This window comes from Natrix helvetica, assembly GCF_964273705.1.
Source record: "Natrix helvetica genome assembly, chromosome: 4".
Classification (NCBI taxonomy): Eukaryota; Metazoa; Chordata; class Lepidosauria; order Squamata; family Natricidae; genus Natrix; species Natrix helvetica.
Window position 1 is genome coordinate 62,023,556 of NC_138550.1, and position 14,392 is coordinate 62,037,947.

General features: G+C 44.0%; 1 long non-coding RNA gene across 1 annotated transcript in view; it reads left to right on the plus strand.

The window, feature by feature from the left end:
* Window positions 1-389: 389 nt before the first annotated feature.
* LOC309390587 overlaps window positions 390-14,392 on the plus strand; it is a 45,910-nt gene continuing 31,907 nt past the window's right edge. Inside the window, exons 1-2 of the long non-coding RNA XR_014175155.1 lie at window positions 390-458; window positions 617-676. This is a non-coding gene — a long non-coding RNA (uncharacterized lncRNA). The remainder of the gene's footprint in view (window positions 459-616; window positions 677-14,392) is intronic.

Genomic DNA, 14,392 nt, shown 5'->3' on the forward strand with positions numbered 1-14,392 from the left:
TTTCTTTGATACACCAGGATTCCCTTATTCCTTTTATTACCCCCTTTCTTTCACTTCAGCGTTCACTCAGTTTCCGTTCCCCTTTAAACAGAAAGTCCCACATTCGGCAACCACCCTTGCTTTCCCAATCCTGATGGTCATGGCTTATTGGAGCTAGCGACCGGTGGGGGGTGGCTAGAGGTCGTTAGAAGAGGTGAGATCAGGCTGTTGTTTGGGTGGAATCCCACATGCACACTCTCTCTCTCACACACACACACACACACACTTCCGTTCCCCTTAATTCTAGGGATTTTTAAATTTAAAGTGGTACTCACCTGCTTTCAAGCAGCTGTTGAGTTCAAGGCTCAAAGACTCCCTTTACTACCTGACACCTCCTGGGCAGGGTCCATGGATTTTTCCCTGGATGAAGATGGTCCGTGCCAGCTGGGTTGAATCTCTGGGCCCTGTCCATTGGCTAGGTTGGCTGGAAGTCCTTTCGTGGTCGCCAATTGTTAGATGGAAAAAGTTTCCTCTGTGGATTCGGTCTTCCTGGCTGGGAAAGCATCACCCATACAGTTAAAGAATTTAGGATTGAAGCAAGCTGCATTGAAAGCAAGGTTTCTTTATTTTTTTTCAGGAAAGAAGGACTAACAGTGATATGGATCAGCGTTCCTGAGTGAGCTGACACCAATATATAGTAAGTGTACATTTTTATATCATTTTCCTCTTTGAAGTCCTTTTGTTTTCTTTGTACTATTGTCGATCACTTTTGTGTATGCCCTGGCTAATGGTTTTAATCCTGTGTTGTATTTGTTATTCCTCTACCCTAAAGCAATCCCCGTGGGGTAGGGATGAGCCCTAGTGTCTTCCGGTGTATTTCCCATTTTAACTGTTTTATGATTAAATCTTTGCCCTTAGCTAATCAGTTCTCTATACTCCTGATTAATCTTTGCCCTGAGCTAATCAATCTTTGTTATCACTCTGACCTTCTGCTATTTCAAAGGTAACTTCTTCCTGCACGTCCTGGATTTTTTTGTATTATATTGTACTCTGCAGCCATTTCTAATTGTCCTGATACCCTTGTAATTATTCTCAGGAGGTTCTTTTAGAATGTATTCAGAATTCCTATATTGGTGAGCTAATGCTGGCATTGTTATTTTAGTGACTTCTAGTCTGGTTATTGTGACAATACTGTTTCTTGAGGTTTCGGACCAGGTCTTCCTGGTACAACACTGCCTCAGCTCCCCTCATACCCCAGCAAACAGAAATTAATTAAATAAATAAGTGGAAGAACATTTGTCTCTATTCCCATCCGGCTTCTTTATTGAGACTACAGGCAGTCCTTGGCTTATGACCACAATTGAGGCCAAAATATATGTTGCTAAGTGAAACAGTTAAGTGAGTTTTGCCCCATTTTATGAGCTTTCTTGCCTTAGTTGTTAAGTGAATCGCAGCTGTTGATAAGTTAGTAAAACAGTTGTTAAGTGAATCTGGTTTCCACATTGTCTTTGCTTGCAAAAGGTGATCACATGAACTGGGGCACTGCAACTGTCAGAAATATGAACTAGTTGACAAGCATGTGGATTTTGATCGTGTGACCATAGGGATGCTGTAATGGTCATGTGAAAATGATCATAAGTCACTTTTTTCAGTGCCATTGTGTTGGAAGAAATGTCCTTCTGGATTCAGTTCCAAGTGGGGAAAAAGACACTGGAAACTTGGAGGTTGCTTGGAAAGATGGTTTCAATGGTGGACAGGACCACATGGGTTTTAACATCCTACAATTGTAACTTCAAATGGTCATTAAATGAACTGTTGTAAGTCAAGGACTACCTGTACATATGATGCTTTACAGCAACGCTTGTATTATTGTTTCTTAAATGTTTAAAATGACCATAATTTCAAAATACTGTTGTTTGGTTTTGTAGTTTAATCTCAAATAGTTATCACTGCTTCCATGTCTGAGCTACACATATTCAGATGGCAACAAAGAGATCAATTTGTTCTAACAACACCCCAATGAGATAGATTAGTTTATAGTTACTGTTGTTAGTCAATGCCAGAACTGGGTCACAAAATTCTCAATGACGATTGAATGGCAGCAGAGACCCCAGTCCTACTGAATGAGCTTTAGATCCAAGCTAGGCTTTGAAACTCCATTTTCTATTCTGAAGCCTCACTCAGTCTCAATATTGCACAATACTGGAGATCTGTTAGGCACTCAAATTCATTCAAGCCATTTAATGCTTAGAAGCACTCCTTGGGCACTGGTGGCAATCTGATTGATGGAACTGTACTGGCTAAGAAAAATGTATGTTCTTAAGTATTTCACAGTAAAAATGACAAGAGAAAAACATTAAGTTAAAACCTTCTTTTCTTTCTTTCTCCTCCTCCTCCCTCTCCCCCTGTCCCTCTCCTCCTCCTAAGACAGGGATTGGCAACCTGTGGCTCTGGAGCCACATGCAGTTCTTTGGGCCCTCTGCTGTGGCTCCCTGTTACCCTGTTGTGGTAGAGGGATGAAGGGACCATTATCCTGTCATGGCAGTGGCATGGTCGGAGCCTTAGTGTGGGAGCGAAGCGCCCTTGCACTTGCCTTTGTGCAGCCACAGCATTCCGCCCTCATTGCAGTACATTTGCTGTTGCTGCCAGCAAAGAGAGCTGGGAGAGAATGGCGGGGGCAGATCTTGTGGGGCAGGAGCCATCCCCCAAGCCTGGCCTTCCTCCTCTCTTGTTGGTGGGGCCAAGAGACAGAAAGGGGTGGAGTGAGGAAGTGCTGCCCTGTCCTTCCAAGCACCGAGCACACCAACCCAGTTGATGGTGTGGAAATGGCCCAGCAGAAGTGCCCCCATTGGCAAGTTGGATGGCAGAGATGCATGGCCTGGCTCTCGCAGAGGAACACTGTCCACCGTCTTTGAAACACACTGCTTTCTGTTTCCTGTCCCTTCCCTGGGCAGATGGCTGGGGCCGTTGGTGGGTGGATGGGGGAAGCAGAGGCTTCAGGGCTGCACCCTCTTCAGCAAGCTGGACCTCGAGGAGTGCAGAGAGTTGCAGATGAGCTCCAGAGGGTCAAAAGATGCATGTGTTTTCAGTGCGCGCTTCTCTGTCCTGAAATAGGATTGAGTGGGGGGAAGGGAGCAAGGGGAAGGATAGAAGGGAAGGAGAAGTCTGTCTGGCTTTCCTTTGTCATGGGGAAGACCAAATACCGCCTCCATGTCCTGCCCGCTCCTCTTGCAGCGCCTTGCACAGCACAGCGCTTTCGCTCCCTATCTCAGTGTCTCTTCTCACTCTCTCGGAAAACCCTGTGGGCTCTTCTTGGGGCTTTTTGCTACCTGTTTTTCTTTCTTCCTTTTGGAAATCTGGGCTGGCTGAGGAATGATCACAACTGCGGCGGGGGCTTCCCTCCTCCTCCCCCTCTCGTGACCCTCTGGCCAGGAAATTGCACACAAGAGGAGAAAGAAGGGGGGGAGGAGGGAAGCCTCCACCAAGGTTGTGCTCATTTGTCAGTCTCTGAGCGAAAAGCCCCAAGGAGAGCATGCAGAGCTTTCCGAGAGAGTGAGAAGTGACAGAGACAGGGAGTGTGAGGGAGCGAGATACACACACACACACACACACACACACATGATGGATTGGCTGCTAAAGCAAGGTCATGGCACACACTTGAAAATAAATCAGGAAGACTGTAATTGGGGGGGGGGTCTGTCTGGCAAACACAAATAATGCTTATCAATAGGAAATATGCATGTGTAAAGTTTGTAGCAATTATGGATAGCTAGACAACTGGCAGACCTCAGCTAAAAGTTAGGGATGGCCTGCAGCAAATGAAATGTGTATTAGATAACTCCTGGGGCATTCATTAGCCAAGGCTTAGGAATAGGGACAGCTAGAGACCAATAGAACAAATTGTAGAATTATTATTAAAAAGTTTATTAGATGATATGTCTTGTTATCTCACCTTGTCCCGCCTTCTCTTTTAGTGAAAATGTATAAAGCTTACTTAATCCTTTGTTCTTGGTTCTTGGCCTTTTGATCAGGAACTCTTTTCCTTGGAGTACTCTAATAAAAAGCAATCAGAAAACCTGCACCTCGTGTCTGGTGCATCATTGGCTTCGGCACCAGGCTCAGAACCGAATTGGGGACAACACAGGGGGGGGGGGGAGAGAGAGAGAAAGAGAGATAAATAAATAAAGAGGGAGAGAAAGAGAGATGAGGGGGAGAGGGGGATGAGAGGGAAAGGGGGATAAAGAGAGAGAGGAAGATAGAGAGAAAAAGAGAAAAAGAAAGATGAGAGAAAGAGAGATGAGACGGGGAGGGAGAGGGAGGCAGAAAAAGATGAGAGACAGAGAAAGAGAAATGAGAGAGAGGGATGATAAGGAGATGGAGAGAGAGAGGGTGATAGAGAGGGAGATATAAGAAAAGAAAGACAGAGATGAGAGAAAGAGAAAAATGAGAGGGAGGGAGAGAAAGAGATGAGAGAGGGATATAGAGAGGGAGAAAGATGAGAGGGAGGGAAGGAGGAAGAGAGAGAGATGAGAGAGGGAGAGAGAGACAGAGAGAGGGAGACACATATTTCCCATAGAAAAAATACGGGGAGCCACAAAACCTGGGTAGGTGTGGTTGGGGGGTCATGTGACTGGGTGGGAGTGAGTGACCTTAAGTTGGCCATGCCCACCCAGGTTTTGTGGCTCCTGGTATTTTATTTTCTGTGAGAAATGGGCCCAATTGGCTCTTTGTTTAAGGTTGCAGACCTCTGTAAACCAAAAGTATATTCCAATGTATTGCAGATAGAATACACACATCCCCCAAATGCTTTGGGAATAATGCTCATAATCCATAGCATATAGAGAGCTCTGCTGTCAATGAGATTCCTCAACTTGCTTGAGTGAAGCGATACTCAGATCATTTTTCTGCTTGTACGCTGGCAGAAAACCTATTTAGGTATTTACTTTGTATGTTCAACCTAGCATGAGGAATGGCAAGATATTTCAGATAGTCCTTGTTTTATCAAGTGCCTTGTTTAATGATTGTTTGCAGCTACAATGGTGATGGAAAAGTAACTTGCGTAAAGTAAAGTAAAGTAAAAGTGAGCAACCAATCCTCACATTTATAATCTTCTCAGGTCTATAAAGCAAAGGAAAACTAAATCAAGATCATAAATCATTTTGTTCCATTTACTGACCACTTTGATTAATGGCTTATTTGCCAGTGCCAATTGTACACACTAAGCAAGGTTTACCTGTACTTACACTGCAATTATCTGTAGTGGATAGCCTAACTCCACACAGAATAGATAGAAACTTTGCTAGTGAAAAAGTCCTGTGCAAAAGGAAGCATTCACATGGGCTGAAAGATGTACTGCCGAGAGAACTTTACTACACACATGGAGACAATCCTTTTATGCATGTCACTAGTCTAACTGACAGAGAAGAGAGCCTGCTTGCTATTCTTTGAGTACTGGATTAAATACATAGAGGTAATGGTTGAACAAGGCTAGGAGAAGCATTATCTTTGTTAATTCTGTAGCATGAATTCCAATTTTTCTATGTGGGTAGATTGGTGGGTAGAGCTACAACAGTAGGATGTGACTCTAATTTAGGCACATAGTGGAGGCCACTACAATATATCTACTCCTTTTTCATGGCGCAATAATACACATAATTGTTATGCACAAAGTTACACAACCCTACAATTGAATTTACATTCTTTGCCCCTGACTATGAGACCAGCATTAAGTAACAGAACTCAATTTTATTCTTATACATATATAAATAGATATACACACATCCTTATATACATACATACACACATATAGAGGATATTCAAAACATCAAACCCTATATGCCAATCACAAAGTATTTTATTATTATTTTCTGAGAAAAAAATGAACCTGGGAAAGTTTAAGCTCATGTAGGCAGGGAAAGAAAATGGCAACCAATTTCAATATTTAATGTAATTTGTAAAATATAAATTGTCTGGGTCTTGATTTTGGTGTACCATGCATATGCGTGAGAATCTCTTTGTGATACCAATACAAGGATGGTATTTCCTCAGAATAAAGTAAATTTCTTCAAAAGCCAAAGTTTTGGGAGAATATTTCTAATTTTTAATGTTTTCTGGCTATGGGTCAGCTTATCTTGTTTGCTGCTGCTTCTATCATGCATCTTCTGTAAACTAATTGGGATAATCACTTTTTGGTGTTTTCCTCATATTGTTTCTTTGTTTGCAACTTTATGATCTCATTCCTGCTCCATTGTCTAAATTTTCATTTTTATCCTATTGCAAACTGCCCATGTTGTATACTTGGAATATACCGGTAGACACTTTAATAATAATCAACAAATATATGTGATGCTAGAAATTAGAATAGATAGCTAGACAAGCATAATAATGTTGTATGAGTGATTTATCATATCATATTCCAAGGCCGAAGCAGAGTAGAGTAAAATCCTATATAGGAAAATGACTTCCTTAGCTCTGTTTATGTGCTGGTTAATATGGAGTTATGATAGTTTATAGATGGACTTGGCTCCTGTGAAAAGCCTGTCAACCCAATCTACTCATTGACTAACTGTGGTTAAATGGAGATTGCTCTATTGCAACTTTTCTATTGTTCCCATTAGTTTTGAGGAAATCTCTTATATTGGACAACTCATTTTAATTGGCAAGTGCAAACCTTATGTACTTGATTTTTCAGTTTAAAATTCTGCTGCAATATTACTAACACTGAGGGGACAATGTCATCTGCAGAAAAGTTTATAAATAAAGCCTTTAAGGATGCTGATATTGAAGAACTATCTGGATAGCTTTGAAGAAAAAGTTATTCCAACCCCAAATCAATTCATCTAATCTGGAACTTTTGGTCATTTTGAAATCCCACACTCAGCAGCTATAAAGTTATTCAGCTAATATTAAGGCAATAATATATAAAATGGATGTCTTTCATAAGCACATGAAAGAGATATAAAAGAAAATTATAGCCTCGTGAGACAAGGTTTGATTAACCCTGTATGTCTGAAAGCACAGATTAGAAGGGCACTAAAGAAATGACAGCTTTGCAAGATGAAATAATTTGGATACCAAATTTTCTGGGTAGAAGTCACTTAAAATTCCCTTGTGGTTTAATGAAACATGGTTTTGAGATTATTGCTGCAACCTGAACAGTCTGGAAATTAAATCTGCATACTGTGTTGGTTTTTGCCTTTCTTCAAAATCAAGGATTAATCTGTGGTAGTTAAAGTTCTATTAAGGGCTGCGGTGGCTCATGTGGTAAGAAGCTGGGCCTGCACACTGCTGAGGTTGGCAGCTTGGCGGTTTGATTCCCGTGAGCGAATAAACTGCAGAAGGGACAAGAAAAGAGCCTCCCCTGATTGCCTACCGGTATTCAGGTGTCCCACAGGTAAAGATAATACCACCTGAAAAAATTCCTTTCACAGAGGCAGCCAGTCACCTTGGTGATACCTGGCTAACATGTGCCATATGCTAAATAAATAAGTTAAAGTTCTATGAACTTGCGATAATATTATGCATCTTTATCAACAAGCATTTCTTTGGAATATATTGGAAAGGAGGCAATGACTTTCTCTGAACTGCTTGATCACATAATTAATAAATGTAAACATAAGGTTCTGTTGCCATAGTGAATTGTCCCACAGTAACTTTCATTCCAATGATTCAAGATAGTATTTAAATCTGTCATTATTAAAAATTTCAGTTTCTTAAACAGTTAAAACATTTAATTCAGATTAAATTGATTTAAAATTTATGGTTGAAGTTAGGTTCTTTGTGAGTTTGTGGGCAAGAATAAATATTATTAAAATAAATTTTACATTCTTCTCTCACTCCTTCTCTTCCTCCCTCCCTCCCTCCCTCCCTCTCCTTTACTATGCAATGCAAATTTAGAAGAATATCACCTTGCGTGAGATGTGTCTCTTGGTCACATAGAGTCAGATTACTCCAGCCTGTCACTTTGCTAAAAATAGAACATGACAAGAGTCTTTAAAAACAAAGGAAGTGGCTCAGGGTGGGTTCCGGCAGTCTGCAGCTGTGCGTGCATGCACTTGATGCATGCTGAACATCCAATAAAAATTGTTCTGCGCATGGGCAGAAGCAAAAAAACCAACATGGTGGTGCCTATGGTGTCGCCAGAGAACTGGTTCGGGGGCATGGCAGGCCTGGGTCGCTGCTGGTTCCAGCGACCCAGGCCACCAAACCACTACTGGTTCAGCCAAACCAGTCCAAACTGTAGGAACCCACCACTGAAGTGGCTCCACTGAAATCTGTGAACTGGGGGGGGGGGAGTATGATACTTTCATTGTTACTTGAAGCAGCCTGAAATTTTTGTTTCAGAAACAGGTAATGGGTCCAGACAGGTATTTTCACTAGGTTTATGATTTTCTGTTTTATGTGTTGAGCTACGACCTCAGTGTTCCAGTAATGTTCTATTTTTCTGTACAGATTAGGAAATTGTGTGTTATTACAACCTGTGTTGTAGCCTGAACTCAAGAGACCTATATTTTTCTCTAGAATATTTTGTAATCAGTAATATTAATTTGATGCCTCTCCAGTGTTTTCTCAGATATTCTGGACAAAACAATCCTTTTGTTGCAGACCAGCACCATCTTGTGCTCTGTAATAGTATTGTATTTTCTTTTAAAGTGATTTGTAAGAGGTTGATCATGATCCAGGTAGCTACGTATGAGCTACCTGATCTCTATGCTATATGGTAAGGTCAAGTTATAGAAATTATTTTACTTCCTTTTTGATCACCAAAAAGGCAACATGCTGTATGGCAACTCTGTTTCTCTCTTGTACTAGGGCAGGGGTCTGCAACCATAAACACTCAAAGAGCCACTTGGACCCGTTTCCCACAGAAAAGAAAATACCAACTCAACATCACTCCCACCCAGTCACATGGACCCCCTGCCAGCCACACCTACCCAGGTTTTGTGGCTCCTGGTGTTTTCTGTGGGAAATGGGTCTCTCTCTCCCCCACTCCCTCTCATTTCTATTTTTCTCTCTTTTCTCTCTCTCATTCTATCCCTCCATCATTTTCTCATTTCTCTCTCTTTCTCTCCTTTTCTCTCTCTCATTTCCCCCCTCTCTTTTCTCTCTCTCTCTCTCTTGCATGCACGAGCGAGGATATTCTCTCTGGCACACGAGTGGTGATATCCTCCTCAAACTAACAACCAGGTGCAGTAAAAATGCGTGGAGCGGGTGGGTTGAACGGCTGACGAGTGAGCGTCTTTGGCAAGGGTGTTCTGGCTTTCTCCAACCCTGATACCTGGTTTGGGCATGCAAGGTTTGGCAGGGCCAGCCCCCTTTTCCCACTGTCCTGAGCTTTTTTACTCCTCCAGCTGAGTGGTGCCACCACTGGCATTGATTGAAAAGTGTCATCCAGGTGGCAAAAATCCCCTGTGGGAGATTTAAAGCTGCCCGGAGGATGATTTCAATCAATGTCACATCTCTCATCTGCAGGAGTAAATAAGTTCAGGGCAGTGGGAAAAGGGGGCTGGCCTCGCTAAACCTCACATGCCCTCCCCAGGGATCAAGCTCGTAGAAATATGGAGCGCCCTCACCAAAGATGCTCATCTGTCAGCCGGTCAACCTGCCCAATCTGTGTGCCTTCGCTGCACTTTGGCTGAATCCAGCCACTCACTTGAGGGTATCCCCACTCGTGCATGTCCTCCCGGCCCCTCAAGAGCTGGCCAGGGGGTCACATGAGAAGTAGGAAGAAGGTCATCTTTGGGAAAGCTGTCATTGTGGTTTGTGCTCACTCCTCAGCTGTGAGCCTGTTCCCCTTTCTGTTATACCTTCCTCCCAGATCCCATTCCCACTCTGCCAGCCCTCATGTTACCGAGGTTGGCATTGGTCATGGCTGGATTGGGCCAGTGTTTTGGGGCAGAGAGCAGGTCCTGCAACTGGGTTGGCAGGGAGCTGCAGGAGAAGGGTCAAAGAGCCACATGCAGCTCTGGAGCCACAGGTTGCAGACACCCATGCTAGAGATATATTTGAGGAGACCTTAACACATACAATTTGAATTTACTGTTTGCCTATTTTTGGTCTAATATTTACATTTTTATAATAAGATTTTGAGAAGAAAAATAAAGTTAAAAGAGGTTTATATAAAACGAAATTATAAACCAAAATATTGAAATATGGTATTCTTTCATCTTGCTGATTTTTTTTTTGCAGAAGTTTCATTACCAGGCTAGATAATATCCCCAGTTCAGGGGGAAGTGAGTTTTGCTTGTGGCTAAGAAGGAAACAAATAATCCAGGTCACATCCTCATGGGCAATCAAGATCCAGATAAACAATCATGGAAGAAACAATACCATAATCAAGGAACTGTCAAGGAAGAAACCAAGTTGACAGCAACGGTGGCATTTTATTGGGCCTCACGAGGGAAGGAACATCTCTAAACTTAGGAACCGCCTCATCACATTGTTCCGCTATCCATCCTGCAGCTTCACCCACATTCATCCCTTCTTCCTCTGTCGAGAACTCTTCTCCTTAGGAAGGTGGGGTAAGAACCTGTTGGGGCATTGCAGGGGACTTGGGAACTGGTGGAGAGGTCAATCCCTGGTTTGGCCACTGCCCAGTTATCTGCCATGGTGCCATCTACTGAGGGAGAGCAGGTGCCCATTGGCATCTCTCCCATCCATGACCTGGGGTTGCTTGATTCATAGGTTGCAGTTCAACCATCAATGGCTGGAAGGGGGGGTTATGGGCCAAGGTCCCCTCTGCTGGCTTGGAGGATTTTCCCCTGTTGCCCAGTGGCATCTCCTCCATCCATGACCTGGGAAGAAAGCCCAATTTGGTGGTGCTTGCTTAGTGAGAGATGCTTGCCAAATCCCTTCTTGCTGGCTCAGCTCATTCATCTTTGTATGGAAGGAATAATTATCTCCACTCCAGTTTATTGCTGTGTTTTTGTTGGGGAAAGAGGAGGAGTCCCCACTCACGTTTAGCTGTAGAAGTTGGTCTGGGATTCCAAACATCTTGTTGCTTCCAGCCGTGTGTAGAATAAGCCTTTCCAGCCCCCTCTGGCCGCATCCTCCCAAGTGCAATAAATCAGAAAAAATCCTCCTACGCAAATTCCTTTGCGGTTCGGGAAGTATTTAGAAAAGCATCTCATCTCAGCTTCTTATCTCAAAAGGCTTTCTCTTAAATATTCGCTGTTATTTTACGCTGACCGGATCAGTCAGCTTTGGGAGTCAGCACCTCTCACCAGCCCCCGTGCGGGGTTTGCTGGTGATTTATTTTAAAGGGGGATTCGAGATAATGTCAGCATTCCAAATATCATCCAGAAATAAATCAGAGTCCAAGGCAGAACTATCCTTAAACTTCCAATTTAATAAAAGAGACATGTTGGTACATCTGTAGCAATCCCGAATCTGAAAGCTTCCTGGGATTCCCACCCAGTTGAAAGTTCATGATCTTGTCCCCACACCCATAAATCCATCACATGGTCCAATGTTCCTCTGCCACACTGGCATTTTCACCCATCTGGTTCCGGTCAGATGCAGAGGTGCGGAGACAAAAGATGACCTTGGGCTTCTAGAAAGGAATTTTTTATTTTGAAAACAAACACATTCTACTCCTTACTATTCCCCCCTCCCAATTGCCCACTAATGAAACAGCATATTAAAGAAAGAGAGAGAAAGTGTGGCAGACCAAAGATTCTAAAAGGAATTTGACTGCAGGCCTGACAACCAGCTTCTTTCCTTCCCTCCTGCGGCTGGAAAACGGACATTTTCACATCAGCAGCAGAAGCACAATCCCGGGCAGTCAGTCCCTTCTCTCCCTTCCCGAAACATGTCTCATTTCTGCTGGAGCCACTTTGCTGAACCCAGCACCGTGGTGATGGCAGAAAGCAGCTGCCAGCGAAGCTCTCAGTGATGGCAAGAGTCCTGCCGCCCCGCCGGATTCAACAAAGCGGCTTCAGCAACAATGGGACATGGTTGGGGAAGGGAGAGCCAGAACTGACTGCCCGGGATTGTGCTTCAGCCGCCATTGTGAAAATGTCTGTTTTGCCAGCTGCAGGAAGGAAGGAAAGAAGCTGGTCTTTGGAAAGAACCTTCCCTCCCCCTCCAGAGATCCCATGCCCTTGGCTATCGCATGCCTCCTTTCTTTCTCCCCTGCACCTGAATGAGCAAAGAAGGTGGGCCACTAAACTGCCCGCTTGCCCGCATTCAAACCAGCCCGCCCCCTCCTGTCTTTCGGCAAGTGCATTAACATGAGGAGTTCCATGCAGGGCTTTTCAAACAGCCGAACTCCTCTCCTGTTCCTTCTTTTGCTGTTTGTACATGCCATGCAGGTCGCACTCCTTTGTCCCGGCTGCCCCGCTGCCTCTGGCTTCCCTCCAAGAGTCTCCACTCTCCGGGGCTGTAATTGTACAGATTGTGCGCGCACACCTATGTTTTCCATGGGGGGTTGCGGATGGGCTTCGGAGTCACTCCATGCCTTGGAAAACATAGGCGTGCACATACAGCCTGCACTATTACAGCCCCAGAGAGTGGGGCAAGACGCAAGTGACAAAATGGGTCATCAAGGGCATAAAAAGCGCTGTCAGATTGCCTCCCACGGTCCAGGAACCAAGCAACCAAATAAATGAAGTTGGCTTCACTTCCTTGCACTGCAAGAGAGAAAGTTGCCTGAGACGCAGCTGTGTTTTGTATTGAAACTTGCTGTTCCAGCAACCCAAAGGGGACATTCTCCCAGCGACGTCTCAGGCAACTTTCTCTCTTGCTGTGCAAGGAAGCGAAGCCAAATTTGTTTATTTAACCTTCCTCTCCAGCTTCCCCCACCCAACTACATTAAGATCCTCATGCTTCCCATTCCCGCTGGAAGCATGCAGGCCATGCGAGCGAGCAGGCATGAGAGGCCCACCGATGATCTGAGGGGAGACGAGAGGCACCAAACTGTACCCAGCTGTCCTCACTCCCTCCCGGCTAAAGGTGGGAGCGCCTGAGATGCTGCTAGGAGAATGTCCCCTTCGGGTTGCCGGGACAGCAAATTTCAAGGCAAAATGCAGCTGCTGGAATCGGTGTGCCATTGCTCCTGCAACTTAATGTTCTCCAAGAAGCCTGCATTACCGGGAGCAGCAAAAGCAGCAGCAGCGGGCACCACTGCCACCCCCAGTGTCCAGCGTCCTCCTCGGGAGCCTCGTGGCCATTTGTGCATCTCCTGAGCTTCTCTGAAATGGCAGGCGCTCCACTGGCAGAGCCTCTGGGTGAAAGGTGAGTGAAGGGCACAGTGACAGGAGAGGCTGGCTGTCCCCAAAGCCAGCTCTTGAGGAAGGAGGCAGAGATGAGGTTCGGGGCTTGCTTCCCTGCCTCCTTCCTCCGAGAGCTGTGGGTGGCAGGGAAAACGAGGCTTCTTTGCCAGCTTCCCAGCTGGCAAAACAGAAATTTTCGCCAACTGGAAGGTATGTGTGTGTCAGAGAGAGGGGGCTTGAGAAAGAGAGAGAGAGAAAGAGTAAGAGAGAATAAAAGGAAGGAAGAGGGAGAGAGAGAGAAAAAGAGAAAGAGAGAAAGAGAGAGAAAGAAAGAGAAAGAAGGAAAGTAAGTGGGGGAGAGAGACACAAGAAAGAAAGAAGGAAGGAAGGAAGGAAGGAAGGAAGGAAGGAAGGAAGGAAGGAAGGAAGGAAGGAAGGGAAAGGAAGGAAGGAAAGAAAGAGGGAGAGAGACACAAGAAAGGAAGGAAGAAAAAGAAAGGAAGGAAAGAAAGAAAAAGAAAGCGGGAGGGAGAGAGATAAGAAAAAAAGAAGGAAGGAAGAAAGAAAGAAAGAAAGAAAGAAAGAAAGAAAGAAAGAAAGAAAGAAAGAAAAAGAAAGAGGACTTATGATCACAATTGAACCCAAAATTTTGGTTGTTAAGCAAGAGCGTTGTTAAATGAGTTTCATCACATTTTACAAGTTGCCCACTCCCACCTGGTCACATGACCGCCAAAATAGGCCACACCTACAGGTTCTAAAAACTTTTGAAACCCACCACTGCCATGACATCAAGAGAAGTGTAACAGCACCATGATTATTAGAAAAATATGTAACCTAAGACATTTCCAACCACTTTATTCTACAATCTAGGTGATGCTATTGCTAATATTGCTAAGTTCTCTATGACTGTTGATGCTGCAGTGCTTAAAGAGGTCCTGGACTCTAGTTTTCTTTAATGATCTCATTTAGAAAGCTAGAGAAAGTGATTGATCAAGACCATTTTAAAATGAACCATAATGTTTCTGAGAGATACTAAACTCACCTCTCTAGTTATTAAAAATTGCCTGTACTCTGAGCCTGAGCTCCAGACCACATTAGGGAGCACAATTAGCAATCGGTGTGGTTATGAAATCTATCAATTGCTGCACATGAAATTTTCCCTAGTAAATTATTTGATGGTGCCACTCAATGAATTGTTAATG